This window comes from Somniosus microcephalus, chromosome 4, assembly GCF_052327205.1.
Source record: "Somniosus microcephalus isolate GS21.2 chromosome 4, FLI_Smic_1.0, whole genome shotgun sequence".
NCBI lineage: Eukaryota > Metazoa > Chordata > Chondrichthyes > Squaliformes > Somniosidae > Somniosus > Somniosus microcephalus.
The window spans coordinates 140,569,240-140,580,462 of record NC_140990.1 but is presented as its reverse complement, the minus strand read 5'-3'; the positions used below and the strand labels follow the sequence as shown (position 1 = coordinate 140,580,462).

Genomic DNA, 11,223 nt, shown 5'->3' with positions numbered 1-11,223 from the left:
TCTCCTCTTATCTCGGAGACATCAAATATCGACAAACTGTGTTATTTGAAAAATCAAAATATTAAACTCCAGCCCAGTTATAGGGATTATTAACATCAGCAGAAATAAACCCCAAATGTCAGAATGAACATTAAATTAAGCCAGGGTGTGCTTAACAGCAGCAATAACAGCAGAATCCAACCCCTGTAGTCACTTGTGAACTCACTGGTGTTTCAGCAGCGTGGATGACCGAGTGAATCCCTTCCCACACTCAGAGCAGGTGAACGGTCTCTCCCCAGTGTGAAATCGCTGGTGTGTCAACAGGTGGGATGACCGAGTGAATCCCTTCCACACTCAGAGCAGGTGAACGGCCTCTCCCCAGTGTGAACTCGCTGGTGTGTCAACAGGTAGGATGTCTGAGTGAATCCCTTCCCACACTCAGAGCAGGTGAACGGCTTCTCTCCAGAGTGAATTCGCTGGTGTGTCAGCAGATCGGATGACTGAGTGAATCCCTTCCCACACACGGGGCAGGTGAATGGTCTCTCCCCAGTATATTTACACTGATTCTCGGTATGCATTTTGAGTCACTCATGATTATGGTCAAATTTGGAAACTTAGAGGAATCCTGACTTCATCAGGATCTACAGTTAAAAATGATGAACAAATTGATAACCTTTTAAAGGCTCTCCAGTGTCCTACAAAAATTGCTGTTATTAAATGCAAAGCACATACAGGCAATCAAGACCAAGCTTCTTTGGGTAATGATAGAGTGGATCGAGCAGCTAAGGCTGCTGCTCTATCTGATACAGGGCCACAAGTGTCTGCATATGTTCTTAGAAATCAAGATCCAGACAATCTCCCACCCACAATTGATGATGTTTTGGCCTATCAATTACAGGCCAGTCCGGACGAAGTGTTATCTTGGGCGAATGATTCTTGTTTTTAAACACCTGAAGGAGTATGGGTCTACCATGACGGCCGCATGGTGGCTCCCAAGTCAATACTCCCATGGATTGCCCGATGTGTCCACGTGTTCAAACATGCGGGCAAAGGGGGGATGGCAGACTATATCACACAAACTTGGTATTCACCAGGCATTTCGGCAATTACAAAACAAATTAGTGAACAATGCATTACCTGCCAAACAATGAACCCAGGTAAAACAGAAAAGGTACAGGCTGCCTCCCACCCAAATCCAACAGGACCCTTTTTACATTTACAGATGGATTTTATTGAATTACCAGTATGTTTAGGATTTAAGTATGTATTAGTTATTGTAGATGTGTTTTCACGATGGAGTGAAGCCTTTCCATGTAAAAAGAATGATGCAGTAACTATTGCAAAATGTTTGTTAAAAGAAATTGTACCACGATTTGGTATACCTTCACAACTTTCAAGTGACAATGGATCACATTTTACTGGGACAGTTGTGTGAGAAATGTGTAAGGCTTTACAGATCAACCAACACTTCCACTGTAGCTATCATCCACAGTCAGCGGGACTGGTAGAAAGATATAATGGTATGCTGAAAAACAAACTTTCCAAACTCTGCAGCGAGACGGGACTTAAATGGGTCGAACTGTTACCCTTGGCATTGATGGTAATACGATCAGCAACAAACAGAACAACAGGACTGTCACCACATGAGGTCGTCATGGGACGACCTCAGAGACTGCCATTTTCTGCACCCTTCACTGCCAAGCAGATGGACATTCACAAGATGGATGAAAATATGTTGAATTATTGCATTGCATTAACTAAGTGTATTTCCAGTTTCCACCAACAGGTCAAGCAAGCCCAGGTTGAACCAGCTGAAGGAAGGTGCCATAACCTAGAACCAGGAGACAATGTATACGTGAAAGTATTCAAGAGAAAGAACGGTCTCCAACCCAGATTCGAAGGTCTGTACCAAGTACTCCTAGCAACTAATACTGCTGTAAAGGTGAAAGAGAGACCAACATGGATCCACGCCTCCCACTGCAAAAGAGCTCCAGAAAACAAGGAAAAGGAATCACCAACCCCATCAGTAAATGGAACTGGACATTAGGGCTATGTTTCCTTGGGACACTTATAATACCTGCAATGCCCGAATTGTATGTAAATACATTTTTGTATATGGCATACACGTACGCAACAACAGTAAATGCTTCTAGTTGTTGGGTTTGTGCCCATATTCCCATACATAGTAAAGGGGGAATTCCATTAAGGTCTATCCCCTTCAATGAGTCAGAGACGATGGAATGGATTTTATGCCAAAATGGGAGTATTACCAGGTATGAGTTATATGGCCCCAGAAAGATTATAGTAGATGAAGACTGGCAGAGGCATTGGGCCTCGGCAGGGTATGATTTGGACACCCTCAAAGGATGGTATCAGCCTAAGTACGACCATGCTAGACAGCCCCCCTCCCTGGTCCTCACTGATACATCTGGGATAGGGAGACCAGTAAGCTCATTGTGCCTGGTTAAGAGTAAGAGTAGAGGACCAAGCGTCGGCCACAGTTATTGTACTTTAAGGTACAATATAACATGGCACAGGCCGGACTGGGAGGACACCGCATTACCAAATACCACAGGGATTTGTAATAAAACCAGTGGAGGACCTTGGTCAGGCCCTAATTATTTGATAACCAAGCGGAAATTATATACGGCCTATAATGGAACATATTTTACCTGCGGTCATAAGGCCTATCCATGGCTGCCGGAAGAATGGGTGGGCTCTTGTTACTTGGGGTATGTAGTACCTTACATCCACCACTTAACCAGCTTGGGGGAGCACCCTGAGGTTAAAACCCGAGAGAAACGAGAGATTACCGAAGTACAGAGATATTTTGGGATCATACTCCCTCCTATGGGAGTTGGCCTCACCATCAAAGAAATCAGGAGGGTAGCGGCAGTGTTGGAAAAAGTGGAAAAAGGCACTACGGACGCCCTGGAAGAGATAAGTGCAGAAATGGTGGCCATACGAACAGTGGCCTTACAAAATAGAATGGCCCTTGACTATTTACTGGCCAATGAAGGAGGAACCTGCACAGTAGTAGGTACAGAGTGTTGCACCTACATTCCAGATAGTTCTGAAAACATAACTAACCTTGCCAACCATATCCGTAGTGAAATTAAGAAATTGCATAAAACACCAGAAGAGAGTTGGTGGAATTGGCTCTTCAAAGGTTCCTGGGGAACATACCTTATGCACGGTCTTATAATTATAGTGGCAACAGCGATTCTGTTGTGCATCATGTTAGCACTGCTGAAATGTTGCAATCAATTAGGACAGATGGTCATGAATACAGAACCAGTTAAAGTAATGAAGCAGGTACAGGTTAAGGACCCATTTGATGAAGAGAAGGAAAGATTAAAAGCAATCTTGCTAGACTAGGTTGTCCTTGATAAGGACAAAAGGAGGGAATGTGGAAATATGATTTTGCCCTTACTAGTGCATGATGGGATACTTGACATCTAATGTATTTTTGTATCATTGCCGCTGGACTAAAGTCGAGTCAGCAGTAATTAATGTAATCTTCTGACTTTTTGCATAAGTTAATCACAAACTGCCAGAACAATACACTGCAGAACTATTGGGTAACTGCACCACATTTTGTATGCTTGCAAACTGAGAGGTGATGATATCGGGTCAAAGAATGAAAAATTCTGTTAAAGGTTAATCTTGTTTCCTTTTATCTGCATGAATACTGAAATAACTTTGTACAGAGTTGACTGACTAACTTTTATACATGATCATATGGAACTTGTTTTCTTCGCTGTATAAATATGAGCTGAAAGCTGTATTTGGTCGGAGTAGTTATTGTAGTGTATGTGCATTTAAGTCAGAACTACTTTTACAGCTCCTGTATACTGTAGTACCGGCAGTGACCACACCGGTATATAAGCTTTGCGCATGCCTCTGTACCCCCAGTCTTGAGACTACCATCCTCCAGTAAAGACCTGTTTATTGTTAATGTACAGCATCTGTGTGATTATTTAATAACAGCATATCCTCTGAATCACGGATCCAACAGTGGCGACGAGTGTCGATTCGAATCTACCTGCAACATAAAAAAAAAAAATTGGTCGAGGCCAGGAACACGGGCGTCGATCACGAGCAACTGCCCAGCCGTCAGGCAGAGATTGAACTTCACAGGGGAGGCTGTGGAGAGCCGGGCTTGGTTCCCCAGCCACGACGAGCAGCAAGAGACTGACGACTTGTCCAGCACAGACCCTTCCCGAGCAGTGGCGGCTGGAGCCGACCGATGGCAGAGAGAAAGCCGAGCAGCGTCAATGGGGTAAGACAGAAGGCGAAGAGCGCAGGGCGCAGCCGGGGGTTGAACACCGAGCGGCGTCGAGAAAAAGAAAACAAACCGGAGAGAGAGAGGGTAAAGAAACAGCCGGGTCCTAGACGGAGCGGCGTCGAAAAATATAAAAAGAAGAACACGCAGAGCACAGCCAGGGCTCACGGGCTGAACAGGGTCCGCGGGGTGAAAAAAGGGGAGCGCGGGAGACGCCATTGAGCCGCAGAGAAGAAGGAAGAGCGCGGGAGATGCCATTTTTAGAAGCCGCAGCAGAGAAGAAGGGCGAGCGCGGGAAGGAAGGAAAGCGCGGGAGATGCCATTTTGTGCCAGCAGAGAAGAAGGGGAAGCACGGGCAACATATGTGGAACGTATTGAGGTGTACTGCAGGGCGAATGAAGTGCCAGATGCTAATAAAGCACTCGTTCTGTTAAATTGCATGGGTGCAAAAACTTATGGGTTACTGCGAAATCTAATAACCCAGAGAAGCCGGTAAACAAGAATTTTGAAAGCCTAGTAGAAATCCTACAGGACCACTTAAACCCCACACCGCTGCTGATAGCAGAACGATTTAAGTTCCATAAAAGGAACCAACACAAAGACGAAAGCAATGCTGAGTACCTAACGGAACTGCGCAAGCTATCAAAACACTGCCAGTTTGAAGCAGGACTAGCAGATACGTTAAGGGACAAGTTTGTGTGGGCTACAGAGTGAAGGAACCCAGAAACGGCTTCTGTCGGAAAAGGATCTTACACTGGACAATGCTTTCAGTATGGCAGTATCACACGAAGCAGCCGCAAGGGGCGCTGCAGAGATACAACGGAGACCGCAAGAATATGGCACCAATGAAATGTCCTATGGAACAGGGAAGTGCTATCGCTGCGGCAGAACAACACATGACCAGAAAGATTGTTGGTTCAAGGACCAAGCGTGCAGACAGTGTGGGAAAGCAGGACACATAGCAAGAGTCTGCAGGTCTCGGAAGAAAACCAACAGTAAGAAATCTCCACAGGAGAAGTACAAAAAGGTACTCCAGGTGATGGACAGTGGTTCAGACGAACAGAAAAGTGACACAGACTCCGGAAGCAAGGAGCTGGGTTGTCTGAAACTACATAGGGTAACTGAAATAGAGGATCACCAGACTATCAGGGTTACACTCAAGGTAGACGGAGTCCAAGTGAAAATGGAATTGGACACAGGGTCAGCTCTAACAGTCATAAATCAATGAGACTACAAGCGGCTATTTTCACACATACCCTTGAAAGCTACAGAGATTGTCTTGAAGACGTATACGGGGCAAAAAGTCTACCCCAAAGGAAAAATAAGGGTGAAAGTGACATATAAAGGCCAGGAAATACCTAAAATGGATATATATGTATTGCCAGATGGAGGACTACCACTGCTAGGACGTGAATGGATCCGGAAGATACAATGAGATTGGCATTCCATACAGGCACTGAAGGTTGAGGCCAAAAAGGATGACGGCGTCACATCTGGACGACTGTCAAAAATGCTAACTGACGCAAAGGAAGTGTTCCAGGAGGGACTAGGAACACTAAAAGGAATAACAGCAACGATTAAAATAGAGGAAAATGCAAGCCCAAAGTTTCTGAAGGCCAGACCAGTGCCTTATGCGATCAGACCAGCTGTTGAAGCAGAGCTGGAAGGGTTGGAACGTTCAGGAGTACTGTCCAAAGTGGACTGGAGCGAGTGGGCTACACCCATCGTTCCTGTAATGAAGAGGCCGTTGAGTAATACGCCTGGGGAACCAAAGAAGGTCCACATCTGTGGGGATTTTAAGGTAACAGTGAACCCAGTCCTTCACACGGTACAATATCCGCTTCCACGAATTGAGGATATTTTCACCTCACTATCTGGATGTAAACGCTTCACCAAAATTGATCTAGCCCAGGCGTACTTGCAAATGGAGGTAGAAGAAGCTTCGAAACAACAACTTACGATCAACACTCATAAAGGTCTCTATCAATACAACCGGCTGGTGTTTGGAGTAGCATCAGCTCCGGTTATTTGGCAAAGGGCAATGGATCAAGTCCTGCAAGGGATTCCAGGGACCCAGTGTTATTTGGACGACATCTTGGTCACGGGCGAAAATGACGGTGATCACCTCGCCAACTTGGAGAAGGTGCTCACCAGATTAAAGGAGTATGGGCTATGAGCTAATCGCCAAAAGTGCGAGTTTTTCCAGAAACAGATCTCGTATTGTGGCCACATCATCGATGAAGAGGGGTTACATCAGTCCCCTGACAAGATTGAGGCAGTAGTCAAGGCTCCAGCACCGGAAAATGTGTCACAACTGAGGTCGTTCCTCGGGCTGGTAAACTACTACCACAAGTTCTTACCAAATTTGTCTATGGTATTACACCCACTGAACACCCTACTGCAAACAGGGGTACCATGGAAGTGGGATGACGAATGTAGACGAGCTTTCCAGAAGTGTAAAGAATTGATCACATCAAAAGAGGTGTTGGCCCATTTCAACCCAGCACTACCAATTCGTTTGGCATGTGATGCATCACCCTATGGTATTGGAGCGGTGCTGTCGCACAAATTCCCAGACGGGTTGGAGAGGTCAGTAGCCTTTGCGTCTCGGTTACTAACCTCAGCCGAGCGCAACTACGCCCAGATTGACAGAGAGGCCCTCAGCCTAGTATGGGGAGTAAAAAAATTCAACCACTATCTGTATGGGCAGAAGTTCACCTTGCTGACGGACCACCAACCACTTGTCTCCATCTTTAATCCTAAGAAGGGTGTTCCAGTGATGACTGCACAGCAGTTACAAAGGTGGTCCCTGTTTCTAGGGGTGAATCAATATGAAATAGAATATAAAGGCATGAAACAGCATGGGAACGCTGATGGGCTATCGCGCCTGCCACTGCCTACTGTGGAGGAAGCACCAGCAGTGGACACTATCGAGATACTTTATTCATCAATAATTTAACGATTGCCAGTAACAAACGTGGATATAGAGAAGGAGACCCGCAATGATCCGACGCTGTCGCAGGTATATGAATTGACGGTAAGGGGATGGCCAACACATGGCGACTCACTGTTGCCAGCATTCTCATCCAGAAGAGAACAGCTGTCAGTTTGCCAGGGGACAGTGATGTGTGGATCCAGAGTGGTGATTCCACCCAAGTTAAGGGAGAGAGTTCTAAATGAGCTACATGAAGTTCATCTGGGGGGAGTGAAAATGAAAAGCCTTATGTGTGGTGGCCGGGAATCGATCAACAAATCGAAGACCTAACTAAGAGCTGCTTAGGATGCCAGAAGGTCCAAAATGCACCACCACATGCCCCTCTAAACCCATGGGGCTGGCCCTCCTCTCCATGGCAACGGGTGCATATTGATTTCACTGGTCCATTCATGGACTCAATGTTCTTAATAGCAGTGGATGCTCATTCAAAGTGGCCTGAGGTGATAAAAATGTCTTCAACCACTACAGAGAAAACGATTGCAGTCCTACGGACCATATTTGCCAGAAACGGGTTGCCAGAGCAGATTTGCTCTGATAAAGGACCACAGTTTGTGTCCGACGAGTTCCAAAAATTTATGAGAAGGAATGGGGTAAGGCATTACACATCCGCCCCGTATCATCCAGCCACAAATGGATTGGCTGAGAGGTTTGTACAAACCTTTAAGAAGGCGATAAAGGCCATGTGCGATGATGAAATTCCACTATAGCATAAGATGGACAATTTCTTATTAGCCTACCGAAACGCGACACATGCAGTTACCAACCAGACCCCGGCCATGATGTTCTTTAACCGAAGGTTGAGATCTCATCTGGACTTGCTCAGACCAAATGTGTGAAGAAATGTTGAGGACAAACAATTCCAGCACATCAATGAGAAGCCGACAAGGAGCTTCAATGTAGGGCAACCAGTCTTGGCCCGTGACTATCGAACAGAGAAATGGCAACCCAGAATGATATGTACAAGGCAGGGGCCATTAATGTACACAGTGGATGTCGGGGAGAACATTGTGAGACGCCACGTCGATCAGATCTTAGTGTCACAAGAATGCGTCAACCCCATGTCTCAAGTACCTGGGGCTGAACCCGACATACCGGTAGCATCTACTTCAGACCCAGTAGCAGTGGAACCCGATGAAAAGGGGTCAGAATCGCCTCTGCACCAAGAACAAGAACCTCCGGAAAGGCGCTATCCCGAAAGGGTCAGGAAGCCGCCCCAAATAATAATTCAACTTTATTGTCATTGCCCAAGTACATGAACAATGAAATGTGATCTTGCAAGCTCCCATGACTGGGAGAAGCAAAGCCGCTGTGTCAGTGCACGCCGCCATTCCATTTCCACCATTCCTCCTGTCTGACAATCTTCAGCCCAACGCCCAGGCCTGCTCACCAGCCGCTCCTCCTTCTGACCAACCGCCCCTTTTCGGGGCTTCTTCCGTGACCTTCTGCACCTGGTCTATCCTTGATGGTCACCCCTCCAGGTACTAACCAGGCCTGGCTCTGCTTAGCTTCCAAGCCTTGCCAGTGACCCTGTCCCTAGTCCCAAGACTGAATCAATAAATGGACTTTTGTTGTTTAATGTACATGTTGAAATGTTAATTGTTATTTGAATATTAGGGGTACTACTAATCTAAAAGGGGAGGAATTGTAGTGTATGTGCCTTTAAGTCAGAACTACTTTTACAGCTCCTGTATACTGTAGTACTGGCAGTGACCACACCGGTATATAAGCTTTGCGCATGCCTCTGTACCCCCAGTCTTGAGACTACCCTCCTCCAGTAAAGAGCTGTTTATTGTTAATGCACAGCATCCGTGTGATTATTTAATAACAGCATATCCTCTGAATCACGGATCCAACAGTTATTTCAGCTGCTTGTCTGAATGCTCGCCCCTTGTATACAAGTAAAATAAAGCTCTGTTTACCTGACGGTACTTATTGTTTCAGAGTCTTACTTGGAGTCGAGATTTCGACAGTTTACTTGTATGTATTTTTTAAAATACACTTGCTGAGTGGATTCAAATTTAAATTGAAAGCAGGTTTGCAGGCGTGATGCCCTATTCACACACCGAAGGTGAGAGAGATGCTGTGGGACACACGCTAAGTCCAGTAGCTGAAAGTGATTAACAGACTGGGTTTTGTGTTTACTGATCCCGGGTATGTTACCGAGACCTTCCCTGGATATCAAGGCTAGGAGAGGCACTCTGGAAGGTATGGGGAGCTGGGACTTGTCCATGAGAGTAACCAAAAGTACGAGAACTGAAATAATCTTGAGTTAGAAAGCAGAAAAGGACCAAAAATGGAGCAGTCGGTAACAGGAGATCAATTGGTCTCTTATCTTGGAGACATCAAATATCGACAAACTGTGTTATTTGAAAAATCAAAATATTAAACTCCAGCCCAGTTATAGGGATTATTAACATCAGCAGAAATAAACCCCAAATGTCAGAATGAACATTAAATTAAGTCAGGGTGTGCTTAACAGCAGCAATAACAGCAGAATCCAACCCCTGCAGTCACTTGTGAACTCGCTGGTGTTTCAGCAGCGTGGATGACCGAGTGAATCCCTTCCCACACTCAGAGCAGGTGAACGGTCTCTCCCCAGTGTGAACTCGCTGGTGTGTCAACAGGTTGGATATCTGAGTGAATCCCTTCCCACACTCAGAGCAGGTGAACGGCTTCTCTCCAGAGTGAATTCGCTGGTGTATCAGCAGATCGGATGACTGAGTGAATCCCTTCATACACACGGGGCAGGTGAAAGGTCTCGCCCCAGTGTGAACTCGCTGGTGTTTCAGCAGGTTGTATGACTGATTGAATCCCTTCCCACACTCAGTGCAGGTGAACAGACTCTCCCCAGTGTGAACTCGCTGGTGTTTCAGCAGGTTGTATGACTGAATGAATCTCCTTCCACACTCAGAGCAGCTGAGCGGCTGCTCCCCAGAGTGAACTCGCTGGTGTTTCAGCAGTTGGTTTGGCTGAGTGAATCTCTTCCCACACACAGAGCAGATGAACGGCCTCTCCCTGGTGTGAGTGCGATGATGCATATCCAGCTCAGATTGGGAATTTAATTCCTTCCCACTGTCCCCACATTTCCCCAGTTTTTCCGTGGTGCGGGTGTCCTTGTGTCTCTCCAGGTTGGATGATTAGTTGATGCCTCGTCCAAACACAGAACATGTGCATGGTTTCTCCCCGCTGTGAATTGTGTAATGATTTTTCAGGCTGTGTAACTGGTTAAAGCTCTTTTCACAGTAAGTGCACTGGAGCACTCTCACTCAAGTGTGTGTGTCTCGGTGCTTTTCCAGTCACGCTGATGTTTGAAATCTTTTCTCTCAGACAGAACAGACAAACAATTCTCCTTCCACATTCAAAGGCTGATGATATTCAGGTCCTGATGAATCGAGTGACTCTGTCAGACCTTGACGTGATGTTTGGTTTGAGTTTCCCATCTGCAAATCCTCCCCTTCCAATACCCTGTAAAAGGAGTATGCAAAACTCATCACTGTAAGTACAGGACAGAAATTCAGAACAGACATTTCTAGTTTCTACTGAACATTCCTTCCTCTCTTGTACCTCCAAAGCTGTAAATTCCTGTCCCACACATTGTCCCTCCTCCCTGTGTTAAAATCGAAACACATCACACGTCTCAAGACAGTTTTTCCTCCTCTCCCTGTTTTCACAACCATCTCTGGCTGGGTTCATTTCTACACACACTGGTACCTACCTCTCCTCCCCTGAATGTGCTGACTCTGGCTAGGTTCAGTTCCACACTCAGTGGTTCTCCTCCCTCTCCTCCCCTGAAGGTGCTGACTCTGGATGGGTTCAGTACCACACTCACTGGTTCTCCTCCCCTGATGGTGCTGACTCAGGCTGGGTTCAGTTCCACACTCACTGGTTCCCCTGCCTCTCCTCCCCTGAAGGTGCTGACTCTGGCTAGGTTCAGTTCTACACTCACTGGTTCCCCTCCCTCTCC

General features: G+C 46.2%; 1 pseudogene; it reads right to left on the bottom strand.

Annotated features, from left to right (window-relative positions):
- Positions 1-201: 201 nt before the first annotated feature.
- LOC147119850 (uncharacterized) lies at positions 202-10,297 on the bottom strand (annotated as a pseudogene).
- Between the last annotated feature and the right edge of the window lie 926 nt (positions 10,298-11,223).